We start from the raw sequence: 18,568 nt of genomic DNA on the forward strand, positions 1-18,568 counted from the left end.
ACGTGCTACGTTCTTTTTATTATTTTTCGATCTTTTATTTTTCGACGTTTTTCGACGCGCTCTTTTTCTTTCTTATTTCTCGACGCTCTAATTTTTAGGACATAGAATTTTCTATTTCTTCTCTAAAATTTCTTTTAAAATTTCAACGAAAAATTATGTTAAGCGGTTAAATTGATAGACATCCAAAAATTTTTGGTTCGTAGTAATAGTTGGATTTGTTAGTGGCGAGTTGTGGGCTTCTGATTTAAAGGGTCCTGGCTACCTGCTGCATCTATTGGCTATTCGAAACGTGGGCAAAATCAAAAAAGTCTATTAATTTGATAACTTATATAATTTTTATCTTTTATAACTAATAGGATATTCAGTGAATGCACCGAGCAAAACGTTCACCACCTTTCATACGTTCACCACCTGTAACTCGATCAAGACATCTAGCCAATATTTTCGCCGTTGATTTTTCTTTAGAATCGTCATCCATTCGACCAGGTACTCCAATTCAAATTTCCGATAATCCATTTTTTAAACCCGACCTCACAATTGAGAATCCGGAGGATATTCAGGGACAATTCAGAGATCCTGAACCATTAATCTTTCCTCCGGAACCACCAATCATTCAAACAGAGATTGTCGAGGAACAAACCATTAAATCAGAATCCTCTAGTGATTCAGATTCAACAAATTCAATCATGGAAAATCTGGAACCTCTAAGTATGGAAGACCGAATGAGAGCTAAACGCACTGGTCAAGGTCACGCAATTACTCAACCAGACATTAATGCGCCAAATTATGAAATCAAAGGACAAATTCTACACATGGTAACTAATCAATGCCAATTTAGTGGTGTGCCGAAGGAAGATCCAAACGAACATCTTCGTACCTTTAATAGAATCTGTACTCTATTTAAAATCCGAGAAGTTGAGGATGAACAGATATATCTCATGTTAATTCCCTGGACTTTAAAGGGAGAAGCCAAAGATTGGTTAGAATCGTTACCTGAAGGGGCGATTGATACATGGGATGTCTTAGTTGAAAATTTTCTTAAACAATTCTTTCCGGCATCTAAAGCCGTTAGACTTCAAGGAGAAATTGTTACGTTCACACAAAAGCCAAATGAAACTCTATATGAAGCATGGACAAGATTTGGAAAGTTATTGAAAGGATGTCCGCAACATGGTTTAGACACTTATCAAATAGAACAAATATTCTACCAAGGATGCGACATCACTACACGAAAATACATCGATATAGCAGCTGGTGGTTCCATTATGAAGAAAACCGTAACTGAAGCTTACAAAATTATTGATAACACTGCTTCCCACTCACATGAGTGGCATCAAGAAAAAGATATCGTTAGATTATCTAATGCAGCTAGAGCCGATTCTAGCCATGACTTCGATTCCATTTCTGCAAAGATAGATGCTGTCGAGAGACGAATGGAAAAGATGACTAAAGATATTCACTCAATACGAATTAGTTGTGAGCAGTGTGGAGGACCACATTTGACAAAAGATTGTCTCAGTATTGAACAAACAATGAAACAAAGAGAGAATGTTTAATACATGAACTAAAGGCCTGGAAATAATTATCAGAATAATTATCAACCGCCAAGACCAATCTACAATCAAAATCAGAATTATAACCGAAATGTTCCATACAACAACCAACAAGGTCCTAGCAATCAACAAGTATCCAATAATACTTACAATCAGCAAAGACCTATTTTTCAAAACAAACCACCACAAACCGATGATAAAAAGCCAAATTTAGAAGATGGAATGTCGAAGCTAGTTGAATCTCAAACTCAGTTTTTCACATCTCAGAAACAAACGAATGAACAAAATGCCCAAGCATTTAGAAATCAACAAGCTTCAATCCAAAATCTGGAACAAGAAATAAGCAACCTAGCAAGGTTGATAGGTGAAAGAAACCCGGAAAGTTTACCTAGTGATACAAATGCTAACCCCCGGAATGAAACAGCTAAAGCCATTACCACGGGAAGTGGTATCACACTTAAACCACCTGAAATACCTGTAATTTCTGATGACTCTATTCCTACTCCACAAGAACCACAACCTGAGCAAGAAAAGGAAAAAGAACCGATAGTTGAAAAGGTTAATGAAGATAACACAGTTAAGGCTAAACCTTATGTTAAACCATACCAACCACCACTTCCTTACCCGAGTAAAATGAGAAAAGAAAGACTTGAAGCCGAGCAATCCAAATTTTTGGATATGTTTAAACAAATAAATGTAAATCTTCCTTTCATTGATGTAATTTCAGGAATACCCAGATATGCTAAATTTCTGAAAGATCTAATCACAAATAGAAAGAAAATGGAAGAACTCTCGGCTGTTACTATGAATGCTAATTGTTCTGCAGTGCTGTTGAATAAGATACCAGAAAAATTATCAGATCCAGGAAGTTTCACAATTCCATGTTTTCTGGGTAGTCTTAGTTCAATAGAAGCATTGGCAGACCTAGGTGCTAGTATAAATTTAATGTCGTATTCACTATACGCTAAACTAGACCTTGGAGAATTGAAACCAATACGAATAAGCATACAACTAGCCGATCGATCAGTAAAATATCCTAGAGGGATAATGGAAAACATGCTAGTTAAAGTTGGTACTTTAGTATTTTCAGTAGATTTTGTTATTCTGGACATGGAAGAAGATTCTCGAGTTCCTCTTATATTAGGAAGACCATTCTTAAACACGGCTAAAGCAATAATAGACGTGTTCGGTAAGAAACTAACCCTAAGTATAGAGGACGAGAGTGTTACCTTTTCTGTTGATAGAGCCATGCAACAACCGCAATCTGTAGATGATACATGTTATTATATTCAAACTATAGATTCACATGCAGAATTGTTAGAAGAATTTCCAGAACTACAAGGAACTGGAGAATGTTCTTTAGGAGAAGGAACTGAACCAATTGATGAAGCTGAAATGTTAGCTACACTTATAGCTAATGGATATGAACCAACAACAGAAGAAATTTAAATGCTAAAAGAGGAAGACAAATATCGATACAAATCATCGATAGAAGAACCACCGACATTAGAGTTAAAGCCATTTCCAAACCATTTAGAATATGCTTATTTACATGGTGAATCTGAATTACCTGTAATAATATCGTCTTCTCTTACTGAAAATGAAAAATCTCGACTCATTTCTGTGTTAAAAGCTCATAAATCAGCTATTGCATGGAAAATTCATGATATTAAAGGAATAAGTCCTTCGTATTGCACACATAAAATCCTTATGGAAGAAGGTCATAAAATGTATGTGCAACGCCAACGAAGACTAAATCCTAATATGCAAGATGTTGTTAAGAAAGAAATTATTAAACTACTAGATGCAGGTTTAATTTATCCAATCTCTGATAGTCCATGGGTAAGCCCAGTTCAATGCGTACCTAAGAAAGGAGGCATGACTGTCATCACAAATGAAAAAATGAGTTTATTCCTACTAGGACTGTAACAAGATGGCGCGTTCGTATTGATTATAGAAAATTAAATGACGCCACCAGAAAAGATCACTTTCCCTTACCTTTCATTGATCAAATGTTGGAAAGATTAGCCGGAAATAGTTACTATTATTTTCTTGACGGTTTTTCCGGATACTTTCAAATCCCAATAGCACCCGAAGATCAAGAGAAAACCACGTTCACGTGCCCTTATGGTACTTTTGCTTACAAACGCATGCCATTTGGAATTTGCAACGCCCCTGCAACCTTTCAAAGGTGTATGATGGCAATTTTTCATGACATGATAGAAGAATGCATGAAAGTTTTCATGGATGACTTTTCAGTCTTCGGTGGTACTTTTGAAACATGTCTAGTTAATCTTGAACGAATGCTAATTAGATGCGAACAATCAAATCTAGTACTTAATTGGGAGAAATGCCATTTCATGGTTAAAGAAGGCATCATTCTTGGTCATAAAATTTCAAAGGAAGGAATTGAAGTGGATAGAGCTAAAGTAGATGTAATTGCTAAACTTCCACATCCCACCAATGTTAGAGGAGTTAGGAGTTTTCTAGGGCATGCCATTTTTTACCGACGTTTCATAAAAGATTTTTCTAAAATTGCCACTTCTATGAATAAACTCCTAGAAAAGGATGCTCCATTCATCTTTTCAGATGAATGTATCAAATCTTTTAATATTCTTAAAGAAAAACTCACTAATACGCCGATCATGATAACTCCAAATTGGAATCTACCATTTGAACTTATGTGCGATGCAAGTGATTTTGCAATGGGAGCCGTTTTAGGACAAAGGATTGAAAAACGATTTCAACCTATTTATTACGATAGTAAGACATTACAAGGAGCACAAACGAATTACACAACTACTGAAAAAGAACTCCTTGCTATTGTCTTTGCTTTTGACAAATTTCGTTCATATCTCGTTCTAGCTAAAACGGTGGTCTATACCGACCATTCTTCTCTTAGATACCTATTTTCAAAACAAGATGCCAAACCACGATTAATCCGTTGGATCTTACTCCTACAAGAGTTCAATATTGAAATTCGAGACAAAAAGGGAGCAGAAAACCTCGCCGCTGATCATCTTTCTAGTCTTGAAAATCCTGAATTAGAAGTTCTAAATGAATCGGCCATACAAGATAACTTTCCTGATGAATATCTATTGAAGATAGATTATAATGAAATTCCATGGTTTGAAGACCATGCAAACTACTTAGTATGTGGATTCCTTGAAAAAGAGTTGTCGTACCAAAAACGAAAGAAATTCTTTAGTGATATAAAACACTATTTTTGGGAAGATCCACATTTGTTTAAAAGTTGTGCCGATGGAATAATACACCGATGTGTATTCGGGGATGAAGCCAGTCAAATCTTAAACCATTGTCACACAGGACCAACAGGAGGGCATTATGGGCCTCAACTCACAGCAAGAGAAGTTTACGATGTTGGATTCTATTGGCCTACAATTTTCAAAGACGCAAACCTTCTTTGCAAATCCTGTGATGCTTGTCAAAAGGCAGGAAAAATAAGTCAACGTGATGAAATGCCACAAAATGTCATTCAAGTATGTGAAGTATTTGACGTTTGGGGTATTGACTTTATGGGTCCATTTCCAAATTCTCATAATAATCTCTACATTCTCATTGCCATTGATTATGTATCTAAATGGGCGGAAGCACAAGCTCTCCCAACTAACGACGCACGAGTTATAGTTAACTTCTTAAAACGTCTTTTTGCTAAGTTTGGAACACCGAAAGCTTTAATAAGTGATCGGGGTACTCATTTTTGCAATAATCAACTTGCGAAAGTTCTCAAAAGATATGGAGTAACTCATAAAATCTCAACCGCTTATCATCCACAAACAAGTGGACAAGTTGAAAATACCAACCGAGCATTAAAATGTATTCTAGAGAAAACCGTAGGATCAAATCCGAAGGAATGGTCCATGAAATTGGAGGATGCACTCTGGACTTTTAGAACAGCCTACAAAACTCCAATTGGCACCACACCTTTCAAACTCGTTTACGGAAAAGCATGTCATCTTCCAGTAGAAATTGAACATAAAGCATTTTGGGCTTTGAAGACATGTAATCTTGATTTACATGAAGCCGGACATCTACGGTTAAGTCAACTAAATGAATTAGAAGAATTAAGACATGAAGCATACGAAAATTCGTTAATCTATAAAGAAAGAACGAAGAAATCGCATGATAAAAGAATCAGAAGTTCAAAAGAATTTAAAGAAGGAGACAGAGTCCTTCTTTTCAATTCACGATTCAAGCTATTTCCTGGAAAATTGAAATCAAGATGGTCTGGACCATTCATAGTCAAAAGAGTTTTTCCATACGGAACAATAGAGTTAATAAATTCAAATAGAGTTGAATTTAAGGTTAATGGTCACAGAGTTAAACATTACATAGATAATCTGATGGAAGTTGAAGATGAAGTTAATCACAATTTCGACACTTCAACTAACTAAGTGTGGGAAGGTTCGAATCTTTTTAGGGTAATATATATTTCTGTTAGAGTTAGATATTCTATTTTCGTGTAGTTTCCGAGAATGGAATCTGAATGGTCTTTCCCTAGCAGACCCTAAAGAACTAGTCTTCTTCCCCCATTCTGAATTTTTATTTTTTTAGGTTTTACGAGATGAAGAATTCCTTTGATCTGAACCATGGTCTCATGCTACATGCTATGATTAATAAACGTAATAATGACACCCTTTCGAGTGAATTGGTATCATTCATAAGAAGCAAAATGGACGGAGTAAGAAAAGAGCTCAGAAAAGATCATCATAAGATACATTTTGGTAAAGGAAAATCAAAATCCGCAACGAAAAGAAGAGCACGACACCTTAAAAGATGTTAAAAATGCGGAAAATGGTCACACGAAGGTAAACGTTCAAATAATCAAACATATTCAAATACCGAATTTGTTACTCTATGCAGAGAAGGACCATTTATATGTTTAGAAGAAAAGATATTGAAGAATCGAGGTTACACTTACGTAGCTATGGAGAACCAAATCACACGACTCTCCTATGAGTCGGCTAAAGCAGGTCTCTGAGAATTCTTTCTCATAGGTAAGTATGTACAGTTTTTATTTTTATTTTTATTGCTTTTAACCTTTTGATAATAAACGCTGAATCGTTCTCTATAAAGTATTAAATTGGTATTCAATAAAATTAGGTATGCGTAATCGAAATTATTGATATCATACAAAAATTTATTACATCACTGCGAAATTTATCGTTTATTCTTAAGGTATAAATATCTTTAATCAATCAATCCAAAATATTTCAGAAATTCGTCAGGAGTAAAACTAGATAATATAGTCGAAATTACTTTACCAAAAAGAGGGGCGTATATTTTTGATAATATTTGATTGATTAAAGTGGGATAAAAGACCAAAAAGATTTTTAATTTTATTTTTTTACTATGTTTTTAAAATTAATATATAAATATTAAATTAATATTGTAAATTTTTTAAAATCAATATATTTAAGTTTGTAAATATTTGAAAAATTAATATTTTTAATATAAGTTTGTATCTATAAAAACAAAAATATAATATAAATTTGGTGTGAATTTTTAATTTTAATAATATGAATTTTTAATTTTATGCATTTTAAATTTAAGTTCTGGTCCCGCCCTCGGGTAAAGCAATTTCGGTTCAACGACCTAGTTTTCAACGACCTAGTTTTCAACTCACGACGAATTTTTAGAAATCACATTTTTAGCTTAATGAAATAAAGTACATTTTTGTTTTAAAATTCATGAACTTGATTAAATTGATGTAAATGCCATTTGAAACATTTTTAATTGATAGTAATGGTTATTTTAACATGTTATTTGAGTTGAATGCTTATGAACTTTGTAAACATTTTCATATATGCTTATTTGAAAAAGTGTAGAATTGTTAAAATTGTGAAAATGTGTATAAGTTTAATTTTGATTAAACATGTTATTGTAATTGTTTCAAGTTGTTATTTTGCTAACACTAATGCATATTTGGATGCACAAATTTTGTGTTTAATGTGTTTTGCAGAAAAATACCGATACTGATGGTGCATCATCATCATCATCTAGGCAACCTACTCCAGAACCTGAACCAGAAATGCAATATGAGCCACAATATGAACCAGAACCTGAACAGGAGCAACAATAGGAACAACAACAACCTGATCAACACGTACCATATTATGATCCGCAACAAGAATATGTTAATGCCTATGTAATTTTTCCGATTCATCCGATAATAGCACACCCAACGATTCATGAAGAACAGTTGCATCCGAATTTGAGATTTGATCGAAGTTGGAGAGATTACCCGACGTTTATTCACCATTCGTAGGCCTGTATATAAGGAATGGTGTATTGAGCTTATGAGTACTATATCACTTAATGTGGATGTAGTTAGGTTAGATGATAGAAGTTTTCTTAGATTTTTACTTAGCCGTAGGATGTACAGGATGTCCATGCTGGACATGGCCAGGGCTTTATAGATTTACACTCCTGGTGAATTACTACTACCCGATTGTACAAATTTGATTTATCATGGGGAGCGGGTAGATAGGAATTTTGACGCGGATGCCGTCTGGATGCGTATGTCAGATTATAATGTTTTTACGCTGGGAGGAAAACACTCCTATTTAGATATTAACAAAGCAGAGCTACGTATTATACATAGATTTTTAGCTAATTCGATTACACAAAGAGGTAAAAACAAGGAGAAGATGACCTTACACGATTTATTTTACCTTAAGTGTATTCAAAACCCTAGAAGCTTTGTTAATATCCCCTACTGTGTTGGTTTTTATCTGTCCAAAGTAGTGGCAGGAATACAGGACGGGGGAGTAATAGGAGGAGGTATTTTTGTTACTCTCATTGGAGAGTATTTGGGTGTAGATAGGGATCAAGGGGGTCCACTGATGGTGTGTAGGGAATAGGTGGATACTTTAGGATTGAAGGTGTAGTGACCCGAACTTTTCCATGTTTATATATATATATATATATATATATATATATATATTAAATGAAATTGTTATTTACATGATTAAGTGTTTCCAACATGTTAAGCAATCAAACTTGTTAAGACTTGATTAATTGAAATAGGTTTCATATAGACAATTGACCACCCAAGTTGACCGGCGATTCACGAACGTTAAAACTTGTAAAAACTATATGATGACATATATATGGATATATATATATAGTTAAAATGATATTATGATAAGTAAACATATCATTAAGTATATTAACAATGAACTACATATGTAAAAACAAGACTACTAACTTAATGATTTTGAAACGAGACATATATGTAACGATTATCTTTGTAACGATATTTAATGTATATATATCATATTAAGATATATTAATACATCATGATATCATGATAATGTAATAATTTAACATCTCATTTGATTTAATAAACAATGGGTTAACAACATTTAACAAGATCGTTAACCTAAAGGTTTCAAAACAACACTTACATGTAACGACTAACGATGACTTAACGACTCAGTTAAAATGTATATACATGTAGTGTTTTAATATGTATTCATACACTTTTGAAAGACTTCAAGACACTTATCAAAATACTTCTACTTAACAAAAATGTTTACAATTACATCCTCGTTCAGTTTCATCAACAATTCTACTCGTATGCACCCGTATTCGTACTCGTACAACACACAGCTTTTAGATGTATGTACTATTGGTATATACACTCCAATGATTAGCTCTTAGCAGCCCATGTGAATCACCTAACACATGTGGGAACCATCATTTGGCAACTAGCATGAAATATCTCATAAAATTACAAAAATATGAGTAATCATTCTTGACTTATTTACATGAAAACAAAATTACATATCCTTTATATCTAATCCATACACCAATGACCAAAAACACCTACAAACACTTTAATTCTTCAATTTTCTTCATCTAATTGATCTCTCTCAAGTTCTATCTTCAAGTTCTAAGTGTTCTTCATAAATTCTACAAGTTCTAGTTTCATAAAATCAAGAATACTTCCAAGTTTGCTAGCTTACTTCCAATCTTGTAGAGTGATCATCCAACCTCAAGAAATCTTTCTTATTTACAGTAATATATATTTCTAATACAAGGTTATACTCATATTCAAACTTTGAATCAATTTCTATAACTATAACAATCTTATTTCGAGTGGAAATCTTACTTGAACTTGTTTTCGTGTCATGATTCTGCTTCAAGAACTTTCAAGCCATCCAAGGATCCTTTGAAGCTAGATCCATTTTTCTCATTTCCAGTAACTTTATCCAGAAAACTTGAGGTAGTAATGATGTTCATAACATCATTCGATTCATACATATAAAGCTATCTTATTCGAAGGTTTAAACTTGTAATCACTAGAACATAGTTTAGTTAATTCTAAACTTGTTTGCAAACAAAAGTTAATCTTTCTAACTTGAATTTTAAAATCAACTAAACACATGTTCTATATCTATATGATATGCTAACTTAATGATTTAAAACCTGGAAACACGAAGAACACTATAAAACCGGACATACGCCGTCGTAGTAACACCGCGGGCTGTTTTGGGTTAGTTAATTAAAAACTATGATAAACTTTGATTTAAAATTTGTTCTTCTGGGAAAATGATTTTTCTTATGAACATGAAACTATATCCAAAAATCATGATTAAACTCAAAGTGAAAGTATGTTTTCTAAAATGGTCATCTAGACGTCGTTCTTTCGACTGAAATGACTAACTTTACAAAAATGACTTGTAACTTATATTTCTGACTATAAACCTATACTTTTTCTGTTTAGATTCATAAAATATAGTTCAATATGAAACGATAACAATTTGATTCACTCAAAACGGATTTAAAATGAAGAAGTTATGGGTAAAACAAGATTGGATAATTTTTCTTGTTGTAGCAACGTGAAAATTGGTAACAAATCTATATTAATCATATCCTAGCTAACTTATATTGTATTATACATGTATTCTAGTATATTATGTAATCTTGGGATACCATAGACACGTATGCAAATGTTTTGACATATCATATCGACCCATGTGTATATATTATTTAGAACAACCATAGACACTCTATATGCAGTAATGTGGGAGTTAGCTATACAGGGTTGAGGTTGATTCCAAAAATATATATACTTTGAGTTGTGATCTAGCCTGAGACGTGTATACACTGGGTCGTGGATTGATTCAAGATAATATATATCAATTTTTTTCTGTACATCTAACGTTGGACAACTAGTTGTAGGTTACTAACGAGGACAGCTGACTTAATAAACTTAAAACATCAAAATGTATTAAAAGTGTTGTAAATATATTTTGAATATACTTTGATATATATGTACATATTTGTTATAGGTTCGTGAATCGACCAGTGGCCAAGTCTTACTTCCCGACGAAGTAAAAATCTGTGAAAGTGAGTTATAGTCCCACTTTTAAAATCTAATATTTTTGGGATGAGAATACATGCAGGTTTTATAAATGATTTACAAAATAGACACAAGTACGTGAAACTACATTCTATGGTTGAATTATCGAAATCGAATATGCCCCTTTTTATTAAGTCTGGAAATCTAAGAATTAGGGAACAAACACCCTAATTGACGTGAATCCTAAAGATAGATCTATTGGGCCTAACAAACCCCATCCAAAGTACCGGATGCTTTAGTACTTCGAAATTTATATCACATCCCAAGGGTGTCCCGGAATGATGGGGATATTCTTATATATGCATCTTGTTAATGTCGGTTACCAGGTGTTCACCATATGAATGATTTTTATCTCTATGTATGGGATGCGTATTGAAATATGGAATCTTGTGGTCTATTGTTACGATTTGATATATATATATATAGGTTAAACCTATAACTCACCAACATTTTTGTTGACGTTTAAAGCATGTTTATTCTCAGGTGAATACTAAGAGCTTCTGCTGTTGCATACTAAAATAAGGACAAGATTTGGAGTCCATGTTTGTATGATATTGTGTAAAAACTGCATTTAAGAAACATATGTCGATGTAATATATTTCTATTGTAAACCATTATGTAATGGTCGTGTGTAAATAGTATATTTTAGATTATCATTATTTGATAATCTACGTAATGCTTTTGAAACCTTTATTGATAAAATAAAGGTTATGGTTGTTTTAAAAATGAATGCAGTCTTTGAAAAACGTCTCATATAGAGGTCAAAACCTCCCAACGAAATCAATTAATATGGAACGTTTATAATCAATATGAACGGGACATTTCAGTTGGTATCCGAGCGTTGGTCTTAGAGAATCAGAATTTTGCATTAGTGTGTCTTATCGAGTTTGTTAGGATGCATTAGTGAGTCTGGACTTCGACCGTGTTTACTTGAAAAATGATTGCTTAACAAATTTTGTTGGAAACTTATATATATATATATATATATATATATATATATATATATATATATATATATATATATATATATATATATATATATATATATATATATATAATGTGAATATTATGTGATATATTAATCTCTTAACGTGTTTGATATTATGTGATAGATGTCTACCTCTCGAATAAGTCCCATTGACTCACCTAATAATAATGAAGAGTCAAATGTAAATTGAAATGATTCGTGGACTGATTCACAAGTTCCGGAAGAAGAGTCGGAACCGGAAGAAGAATCGGAACCGGAAGAAGAAATAGAACCAGTGGGGGAAATAATAAAACGGTTAAGTAGAAGAAAATCCTCAACCAACCGACCAAAGTTAATTATGGTCAATGGTGTTTCCGCCAAGGAAGCAAAGTATTGGGAGGATTACCAATTCTCCGATGAATCGGATCCCGACAAGGATTCCGATGATGTTATAGAAATTACCCCAACACAATTTAATAAGGCAAAAGAGAACAATAAGGGAAAGGGCATAAAAATAGAGAAATTTGATTCCAAACCCGATGAACTTTATATGTATCGTCAACACCCGTATTTCTTAAGTTGTGACAATAACTCGGGAACCTCTAAACCACCAGGTTTTTCTAAACCAATGTGGAAAACGACGGCTCGTATTAGGGGAACATCATATATCCCTAGAAACTTGGCAAAACGAACCAAAACCGAAGAAGAAGAAACGAGCGAGTCGGAATAAGATAGTTGTAATCGTGTGGTGTAATATATGTAATATAGTGTGCTTATGCTTTATGATATATGTAAAAATTTCTTGTATTAATAAGTATTTTTTTATGAAACTAACTCTTGTCTATTTTACAGTATAAAAACACAAAATGGATAGACAACCCAATATTTTAAGAGACCTACCCGGAGACATGATTGATGAAATCTTGTCTAGAGTCGGTCAGAATTTCTCGGCACAACTATTTAAGGCGAGATCAGTTTGTAAGACATTCGAAGAACGTTTCAAGAATGCCTTGGTTTATAAAAGGCTTTCGTTCGAAAGATGGGGGATATCACATTGGGAAATCCATAAGTTACGATGTGTTTACTTTGACGCATATATTGCGGGGAACCCAAATGCTATTTTACGCAACGGGTTAAGAAATTATTTTGACTCAATATATCCGAATATAGGACTTCGTGGTTTAGAAAAAGCGGCTAACATGCAACATAAAGAAGCATGTTATGCTTACGGATTAGTAATGTTCGCTTCTCACCAAAGTGCGAACAAGAACATCGGGCTACAACTATTAAACAAAACGTTCCCACAAGTGACGGAGTCGGTAATTGGGGTAAGAAATGAGGTTTTTAGATTGTTACGGGTCTGTTGGACATTACGTAACCCTCGTCCCTTTGACGATGTTACAACACGCTGTCTTATCAACGGCCATAACGGTTATGTTCCACAAGAGCAAGGATGGGAAGTAGTCCTAGTAAAACCAGAATGCATGACTTGTTTCTGGACGTATGAATTACGTGTCTTTTTATTGCCTTTGCTGAACGATTTGTGTACTAGCTAGAATTATCTTCACAACTATCTTGTATCAAAGTTATCGTGTGCTATATTTCATGCTATATGTAAAATAAGCGGTATTGTAAGTTTGTAAAATATTGTGTAAACGTTTGAACGCGAAATATTATTATAATCAGTTTTTCATATAGAATTGTAGTAGTTGAATTGTATATTAGCTACTAAGTATGAACTTAACGGGTAGGTACTACCCGAATTTAAACTTATAAAACGCTAATATGAAGAAAAAGCTTTTATAAATGAGTTCATATTATGCTACGAGATACTATTGACTACTCTTAATATTCTGTATGATTAACTTGTTTCATTTGACTATTTGAAGGAAATGGCACCGACTACTCGACAAACCATGAATATGAGCAAAGAGGAATTTCGTACCTTTCTTGCTGCAAACATAGTCGCAGTACAGGCTGCGCTACATACCAACAATAACTCCAAATCTTGCAATGCAGGTAACGGCGCAAGAAATCGTGTAGGATGCACCTACAAAGAATTCACTGCCTGCAAACCTTTGGAATTTGATGGAACCGAAGGACCGATCGGATTAAAACGGTGGACCGAGAAGGTCGAATCGGTATTTGCCATAAGTAAGTGTACTGAAGAGGACAAAGTGAAGTACGCTACGCATACCTTCACAGGTACTGCGTTAACATGGTGGAATACCTATCTAGAGCAAGTGGGACAAGATGATGCTTACGCACTACCGTGGTCAGCATTCAAGCACTTGATGAATGAGAAGTACCGTCCTAGAACTGAGGTCAATAAGCTCAAGACAGAACTTAGAGGGTTACGAACCCAAGGATTTGATATTACCACGTACGAAAGACGATTCACAGAATTGTGCCTATTGTGTCCGAGAGCGTTCGAAGATGAGGAAGAGAAGATCGACGTGTTTGTAAAAGGATTACCGGAAAGAATCCAAGAAGATATAAGTTCACACGAGCCCGCCTCCATACAACAGGCATGTAGAATGGCTCACAAACTAGTAACCAGATTGAGGAAAGAATTAAAGAACAGGCGGTTGAAGAGGCCAATGTGAAGCAAGTCAAAAGAAAGTGGGAGGAAAATGGTGATAAGAATCACCAATACAATAACAACAGCAATTACAACAATAATCGCAACAACTATCCCAACAATCGCAACATCAATCGCAACTACAACAAACGGCCCAACAACAACAACAACAATAATAACAACAACTACAACAATCATTCCAACAACAATAACAACCGCAACAACAACAACAATCAGAAGCAGCTATGCCAAAGGTGTGAAAAGTATCACTCGGGGTTCTGCACCAAATTTTGCAACAAGTGTAAAAGAAATGGCCATAGCACAGTGAAGTGTGAGGTCTACGGACCAGGGGTTAGCAGAACGAAAGGAACAAATGGTGTCGCAACGAGTAATGGTGGAGCAAGTAGTGTCGGAGCAAGTTATGCCAATGTAGTTTGTTATAAATGTGGAAAACCGGGCCACATTATTAGAAATTGTCTGAACCAGGAGAACACGAATGGACAAGGTCGCGGAAGAGTTTTCAATATTAATGCGGCAGAGGCACAGGAAGACCCGGAGCTTGTTACGGGTACGTTTCTTATTGACAATAAATCTGCTTACGTTTTATTTGATTCGGGTGCGGATAGAAGCTATATGAGTAGAGATTTTTGTGCTAAATTAAGTTGTTCATTGACGCTGTTGGATAGTAAATTTTTACTCGAATTAGCAAACGGTAAATCAATTGCAGCAGATTATATATGCCGGAATCGAGAAATTAAACTGGGTAGCGAAATATTTAAAATTGATTTGATACCAGTAGAGTTAGGGAGTTTTGATGTAATAGTTGGCATGGATTGGCTGAAGAAGGTGAAAGCAGAGATCGTATGTTATAAAAATGCAATTCGCATTGTACGAGAAGAAGGAGAACCCTTAATGGTGTACGGAGAAAAGGGCAACACGAAGCTACATCTTATTAGTAATTTGAAGGCACAAAAACTGATAAGAAAAGGTTGCTATGCTGTTCTAGCACACGTCGAGAAAGTACAAACTGAAGAAAAGAGCATCAATGATGTTCCCGTCGTAAAAGAATTTCCCGATGTATTTCCGAAAGAATTACCGGGACTACCTCCACATCGATCTGTTGAATTTCAAATAGATCTTGTACCAGGAGCTGCACCAATAGCTCGTGCTCCTTATAGACTCGCACCCAGCGAGATGAAAGAACTGCTAAGCCAACTGCAAGAACTATTAGAACGTGGTTTCATTCGACCAAGCACATCACCATGGGGAGCTCCTGTTTTGTTTGTCAAGAAGAAGGATGGTACATTTAGGTTGTGTATTGACTACAGAGAGTTGAACAAACTTAACATCAAAACCCATTATCCACTGCCGAGAATTGACGACTTATTTGATCAACTACAAGGCTCGTCAGTTTATTCGAAGATCGATTTACGTTCTGGATATCATCAAATGCGAGTAAAGGAGGATGATATTCCAAAAACTGCTTTTAGGACGCATTATGGTCATTACGAGTTTATGGTTATGCCGTTTGGATTGACTAACGCACCAGCTGTGTTCATGGACCTTATGAACTGAGTGTGTGGGCCATATCTTGACAAGTTTGTCATTGTTTTCATTGATGACATACTTATTTACTCAAAGAATGATCAAGAGCACGAAGAACATTTGAGAAAAGGGCTAGAAGTATTAAGGAAAGAAAAACTGTACGCTAAGTTTTCAAAGTGTGCATTTTGGTTGCAAGAAGTTCAATTGCTCGGTCACATAGTGAACAAAGAAGGTATCCAGGTGGACCCGGCAAAGATTGAAATCGTTGAAAAGTGGGAAACCCCAAAAACTCCGAAGCATATACGTCAATTTTTAGGATTGGCTGGTTACTACAGAAGATTCATCCAAGATTTCTCCAAAATAGCAAAACCCTTGACTGCATTAACGCATAAAGGAAAGAAATTTGAATGGAAGGATGAACAAGAGAAGGCGTTTCAATTATTGAAGAAAAAGCTAACTACGGCACCTATATTGTCATTGCCTGAAGGGAATGATGATTTTGTGATTTATTGTGATGCATCAAAGCAAGTTCTCGGTTGTGTATTAATGCAACGAATGAAGGTGATTGCTTATGCGTCTAGACAATTAAAGATTCACGAACAAAATTATACGACACATGATTTGGAATTAGGCGTGGTTGTTTTTGCATTAAAGACTTGGAGGCACTACTTATATGGGGTCAAAAGTATTATATATACCGACCACAAAAGTCTTCAACACATATTTAATCAGAAACAACTGAATATGAGGCAGCGTAGGTGGATTGAATTGTTGAATGATTACGACTTTGAGATTCGTTACCACCCGGGGAAGGCAAATGTGGTAGCGGACGCCTTGAGCAGAAAGGACAGAGAACCCATTCGAGTAAAATCTATGAATATAATGATTCACACTAACCTTACTACTCAAATAAAGGAGGCGCAACAAGGAGTTTTAAAAGAGGGAAATTTAAAGGATGAAATACCCAAAGGATCGGAGAAGCATCTTAATATTCGGGAAGACGGAACTCGGTATAGGGCTGAAAGAATTTGAGTACCAAAATTTGGAGATATGAGAGAAATGGTACTTAGAGAAGCTCATAAAACCAGATACTCAATACATCCTGGAACGGGGAAGATGTACAAGGATCTTAAGAAACATTTTTGGTGGCCAGGTATGAAAGCCGATATTGCTAAATATGTAGCAGAATGTTTGGCGTGTTCTAAGGTCAAAGCTAAACATCAGAAACCATCAGGTCTACTATAACAACCTGAAATCCCGGAATGGAAATGGGAAAACATTACCATGGATTTCATCACTAAATTGCCAAGGACTGCAAGTGGTTTTGATACTATTTGGGTAATAGTTGATCGTCTCACCAAATCAGCACACTTCCTGCCAATAAGAGAAGATGACAAGATGGAGAAGTTAGCACGACTATATTTGAAGGAAGTCGTCTCCAGACATGGAATACCAATCTCTATTATCTCTGATAGGGATGGCAGATTTATTTCAAGATTCTGGCAGATATTACAGCAAGCATTAGGAACTCGTCTAGACATGAGTACTGCCTATCATCCACAAACTGATGGGCAGAGCGAAAGAACGATACAAACGCTTGAAGACATGCTACGAGCATGTGTTATTGATTTCGGAAACAGTTGGGATCGACATCTACCATTAGCAGAATTTTCCTACAACAACAGCTATCATTCAAGCATTGAGATGGCGCCGTTTGAAGAACTTTATGGTAGAAAGTGCAGGTCTCCAATTTGTTGGAGTGAAGTGGGGGATAGACAGATTACAGGTGCGGAGATAATACAAGAAACTACCGAGAAGATCATCCAAATTCAACAACGGTTGAAAACCGCCCAAAGTCGACAAAAGATCTACGCCGACATTAAAAGAAAAGATATAGAATTTGAAATTGGAGAGTTGGTCATGCTTAAGGTTGCACCTTGGAAAGGTGTTGTTCGATTTGGTAAATGAGAGAAATTAAATCCAAGGTATATTGGACCATTCAAGATTATTGATCGTGTCGGACCAGTAGCTTACCGACTTGAGTTACCTCAACAACTCGCGACTGTACATAACACTTTCCACGTCTCTAATTTGAAGAAATGTTTTGCTAAAGAATATCTCAGTATTCCGTTAGATGAAATCAAAATCAACGAAAAACTTCAATTCATCGAAGAACCCGTCGAAATAATGGATCGTGAGGTTAAAAGACTTAAGCAACACAAGATACCAATTGTTAAGGTTCGATGGAATGCTCGTAGAGGACTCGAGTTCACCTGGGAATGAGAAGATCAGATGAAGAAGAAATACCTGCATTTATTTCCAGAAGATACGTCAACACCTCCAACTGCTTAAAATTTCGGGACGAAATTTATTTAACGAGTAGGTACTGTAGTGACCCGAACTTTTCCATGTTTATATATATATATTAAATGAAATTGTTATTTACATGATTAAGTGTTTCCAACATGTTAAGCAATCAAACTTGTTAAGACTTGATTAATTGAAATAGGTTTCATATAGACAATTGACCA

The 18,568-nt window shown here is 35.0% G+C and overlaps 1 non-coding gene across 1 annotated transcript; it reads right to left on the reverse strand.

Annotated features, from left to right (window-relative positions):
* Positions 1-1,070: 1,070 nt before the first annotated feature.
* LOC139851160 (small nucleolar RNA R71) lies at positions 1,071-1,177 on the reverse strand. The gene has a single exon (XR_011760518.1). It is a non-coding gene; the product is annotated as a small nucleolar RNA R71 (small nucleolar RNA).
* Positions 1,178-18,568: the final 17,391 nt, after the last annotated feature.

The sequence above is a fragment of the Rutidosis leptorrhynchoides genome, chromosome 5, assembly GCF_046630445.1.
Source record: "Rutidosis leptorrhynchoides isolate AG116_Rl617_1_P2 chromosome 5, CSIRO_AGI_Rlap_v1, whole genome shotgun sequence".
NCBI lineage: Eukaryota > Viridiplantae > Streptophyta > Magnoliopsida > Asterales > Asteraceae > Rutidosis > Rutidosis leptorrhynchoides.